This window comes from Oratosquilla oratoria, chromosome 35 (genome assembly GCF_046742065.1).
Source record: "Oratosquilla oratoria isolate Oo_2021 chromosome 35, ASM4674206v1, whole genome shotgun sequence".
Classification (NCBI taxonomy): Eukaryota; Metazoa; Arthropoda; class Malacostraca; order Stomatopoda; family Squillidae; genus Oratosquilla; species Oratosquilla oratoria.
Window position 1 is genome coordinate 5339579 of NC_134811.1, and position 5000 is coordinate 5344578.

The following is a 5000-nucleotide window of genomic DNA, read 5'->3' on the forward strand; positions in this document are numbered from 1 at the left end:
AAGCAGCTGTGCAGAAACTGATTAATTACCTCCGTCAGACTTATGATGAATAGCGCGGCATAAAGTACTTCGTTTCGCCTCGTTTCTCTCCACAAAGATGGACGCGACCTTGCTTATGAAAAAGAAAGAGAGAAAGAAAATGAGCTGGAGGAGTTCTAGAGCACAATATTCTTTTGTCTTACTGCTAGAGTTAATCTTTCGTGCATGTGCATGTCTATATATTGCATAGATTTAATGACAACCATAGACATGTATAGAGAAACAGTCGCCAAAGATATGATGGAATACTTTATTGGTTTAACATTTTATCTTCAGAAAGCTAACATAAAAAGGCTTAAATACAAAATATACATATTCTGCCTCTATGTACATTGTATCCATGTTTTTGTATACCATATAAATTCAATTTTGTATGGCATACATATTTTCTATGATTATACTCTTTTATGTTTGTATATGAGGACATACTGTATAGGTGTATATACAGAAATTTCTACAAATATAAATGTGAATGTGTGTGTGTGTGTGTGTGTGTGTGTGTGTGTGTGTGTGTGTGTGTGTGTGTGTGTGTGTGTGTGTGTGTGTGTGTGTGTGTGTGTGTGTGTGTGTGCGTATGCGTGTGAGCCCCTTCTTGTATATGTATTCGTGTACTTACATTCTCCATGGTTTAATCTTCATAAATAAGTTTTGTGGACGAAAAGAAAATAATTCGAACGTTTTGATTTTTTACTTTTTATATTCACATTACCAATGAATCTTCAACCGCGATTTTCCTCCCCTTGGTCAGCTAGTATTTGATCTTTAATTGACTCTGACAATTCTTTCGAGGGCTCTTGCTGTACGACATATTCTGCATTCTTGATTTCCAAGCTCATATAAGCTCAAAATCAACTTAAAAACGTTCATTTCGCTAATGGAGTGGTTTGGAAAACCTTTCGCATTACATCGGACTACGAATTATATTTAGATAAGAATATCGAGTATTCGTAAAACGATAACGGTAACGTTGGTTAGTTAATTGAACGTTTGTTCAGGACCAGAGAGTAAGGACAGGAAAGAGATGACACTATTTATCTACAACAGTATCTGGAATTGACAGACAATATCCTTTTGTCACGTACAACAGCTATGGACGTGAAAAGATAAATTCAAGACAGCAAATGTCTAATTCTACTACAAAGAACGGTAGATATGGGACGATGCTGGAGGTTAGTGAGTGCAGACTATAAACACCCCATGGAGGTGGCCCAGAGGATGTGCATCAGGAAATAGTTCCATGTTGCATCTGTGAAAGTGTCAGCGTGTCCCCGGAGGCTGGGGCCACTTTATAGGGCTCTGCCGTGTCAGCAATTGCTTCTTTATGCTGAGGCCAACGATGAAGCCACAGTTTGGAACTGGAGCAGCGTAACGTCGGCGGTGGAGGGTACGCCGACCAGGCAGCTAAATGCTCACTTCATTATCGTCTGAACGTTGCGACCTAACGGGTTGCCACCACCGCGCGACCTCGTTTTCTCTCTTGCTTATTCTTCCTCGCTCTCCTACTCTCATCCGTTTTCTTTCTTTCTTGTTCTCTTGTTTTCGCTGTCGTACTCACGCTTGTTCTCGCGTTCTCTCTTGTTCACACCCTTGCTCTCTCATGTTCTCGTCCTTGTTCTCAGCCTTGTTCTCGTTCGTGCTCTTCTCATGCTATCTCATTCTTTCTCTTGCTCTTTCCTCCTACGTCTATTATACTCACTTATTTTTTCTCTGTGGCTCTGTCTTTCTGTCTCTGTCCGTCTCTGTCTGTCTCTGTCTTTGTCTCTGTCTCTTTGTCCTTGTCTCTGGCTCTGCCTTTGTCTCTGTCTTTGTCTCTATTTGTCTTTGTATGTCTTTGCGTCTGACTTTGTTTCTGTGTCTCTGCTTTTGTCTCTCTCTGCCTGTCTGCCTGTGTGTGTGTGTGTGTGTGTGTGTGTGTGTGTGTGTGTGTGTGTGTGTGTGTGTGTGTGTGTGTGTGTGTGTGTGTGTGTGTGTGTTTGTGTGTGTGTGTGTGTGTGTGTGTGTTTATCTGTCTTTATGTCTCTCTGTCCTTGTCAGTCTTTCTATCTATCTGTATATCTGTCTCAGTCTCGCTAGTTTAAACCTGTGGAAAAAGAGTTCACAAAATTATATATATTTTTTTCAAATGCCTGGACATAATGAATGAGAAACTAGACCCTGATGATAGTGGAATACTACCAGTGGTCGTCGTTAAAGTCGTTGATCGAATGACAGGTTTACAATGAAATTCAAAGTGCATGACTGTAGTGAACAAAGGCTAGTATTGTGTGTGGAAGCGTTCTTTATCTAGCAATATATTGTTCAAGAAAAAAATATGACTGATGCGTGCGAGAAAAAAGGTAATAAAGTGCCAAACATTGTCAGTTTACGTTCCGATGAGCAAAATATTTCTGGATGAGGATTTACAAAGGAAAAAAGGAAAATGTCTGTTGGATCATATTTTGCGAGGAGGAAAAAAGGAATACTGACAAGAAGGAATGGACGCGAAGAAAAGAAAGAAGAGGAGGGTAATAAAAACGCGGCCAGTTGAAAAGGAGATAGGACAGTTGTATATAACATCAGAATAACGTCGGCGAGTTTCTGAGAACAGCAAGAAAGAGAGAGGAAGTTAAGAAAAGAGGAGAAGAAATGCTTTTAGGTACAAAAAAAAAAAAAAAATGGGGCTGGTGGAAGATATTGAAAGTGGTGGGACGATGATACAATACATACGACGAAGACAAGTGAGGGTTTTGTATGCGACGTGTTGCAATGAATTGTACAATGGGGCTCTCTGTAAAAATAAAATAAATTGCTGAAGCTTCTATTGTTCCTTCTTTTGTTTTTATTTCTTATATACTGCTAATGTTCCTACTGCTGGTTATAGAGAAACAGAAAAAAAAAATAATCGGTAGATTTTACAGCATGTTATGAACTTGTTGATCCATAATTTCACCTCTGTGGAATATGTACACGGACAGTTAAATGGATTTTTAATGATAAGTTGGTAGTTCAAAATGTCCAGCTATCTATTTCCCTCTATCCTGGGAAGTGTGACTTTAAGGTTTAATCTACACGTTGTTCATACCATCTATTAGTCTTTTGTTTAAACTCGCCACATCAAATCCTACCATGCTTGATTTTGTAGACGACAAAAAGCATCAGGAAAAACTGTCACTAACAGAATTCAAAATCAAAAATCTATTTGCTACCTGACACTCGAAGCATTTTTTGTTTTTTAACCGAGTCAACAGTAACCTTCTTTGCCAGACCTCCCGAGAAATTAATTAATCAAAGTTGATTATATAAGTTAATTAGTTTATTTATTCACTTATCTAATTGATTATTTGTTTATTTATTTATTTACTTATTTATTTATTTCATTTATTCATTTATTTATTCATTTATTTAATTGTTTATTTATTCATTTATTCATTGATTCATTCACTCACTTATTTTTTTTTTTTTTAGATAAATAGTACCAAGAGTTTTACTGACTCGTTTATGATCTCACAGATGACTGTGCCATATTTTTCTTACTTTGTCGTTTAGAGAATTGTTGTTTAAAGTTTCAGTAACTAGAAGCTTACTGCCCAACAGCAGCTGGTGACTGTCTACAGTCCCTCCCATAGATTTTGCTCTGAAGAAACTTTGAATTGGTGTTTTTGTTTCTTGAGAGTGGGTCTTTTTCTGTCTCCGGCTAATAGGATGAAGAGGAGTAGGAGGAAGAGGAGGAAGAGGAGGAGAAGAGAAAAGAGAGAGAAGAGGAGGAAAAAGAAGATAAGTAAGAATAGGAGGAACAGGATAAAAAAGAGGAGAAAGAGTAAGAGAAAGAGAGAAGAACAACAGATTCTCGTCTCTCTTTATGCGATAAGGTAGTGTAACGAACAGAAGTTCATAAGAAAAGGTTCTCAGCCATATAACAAGAAATGAAGATGTTGATTGGCTTCGGAGGTGCGTTGAGCGCAAAAGGGTTCCCTAGGTTGATTTCTTAATAAAATCTTTAAGTCTTAAAGGTCATGAAGGGTTCTAGATAGTGTTGTCTGAATAACAAATGAAACAATGTTCAGCCATGATAGTTTATGATGCAAATCAAGCATTTTGAGCTGCTTACATGATTGTTGAATAAAATTCTTTAATTCATCAGGGGATGGGATAACCTTAAATTATTCGTAATTTTTTTTATCAAAATTTCTTTCCTATCCATGCACACACAGATGCGCGCGCGCACACACACACACACACACACACACACACACACACACACACACACACACACACACACACACACACACACACACACACACACACACACACACACACACACACACACACACACACACACACACACACACACACACACACACACACACACATACACACACACATACACACACCGTTGGAGCGGTTGGTAGAATCCTCGACTGTTACTACAGCGGTCCGGGTTCGAGTCCTGCCCAGGACTGAAATAATTTCAGTCTCGCTGCGCTTCGAGCTGTTACTCCAACTCTCGTGAGCGAGGAGTTGGGTGTGTGTGTACGTGTAAGGTCATAGCATTACCCATAGATCGGTCATACGAGCTCTGAGCTCTCTTCCGAGAGGGAAATAGCTGTCGATCACGAGTCCAACATGTGATCCAAAGACAAAGGTGAATACACACACACACACACACACACACACACACACACACACACACACACACACACACACACACACACACACACACACACACACACACACACACACACACACACATATGCACATGCATAAATGCAATAAGAGGAAGATGGGCAGAGTATTTTAGGGAATTACTAAATCTGAAAGAGGATAGGGAAGAGAAGGTAGTTGTACTAGGAAGCGCTAAGAAAACGATGAACGAAGAAGATGGAGGGGAAATAAAGATGAGGTGAAAGCAGTTATTAAAATGATGAGAGCAGGTTAGGCACCTGTGTTAGATGGGTGTCATGCGGACTGTGTAATTAGAGGAG

General features: G+C 39.1%; 1 protein-coding gene across 1 annotated transcript in view; it reads left to right on the top strand.

Moving 5' to 3' along the window:
* LOC143018660 (uncharacterized) overlaps positions 1 to 5000 on the top strand; it is a 1127560-nt gene that overhangs the window by 184826 nt on the left and 937734 nt on the right. The window lies entirely within an intron of this gene.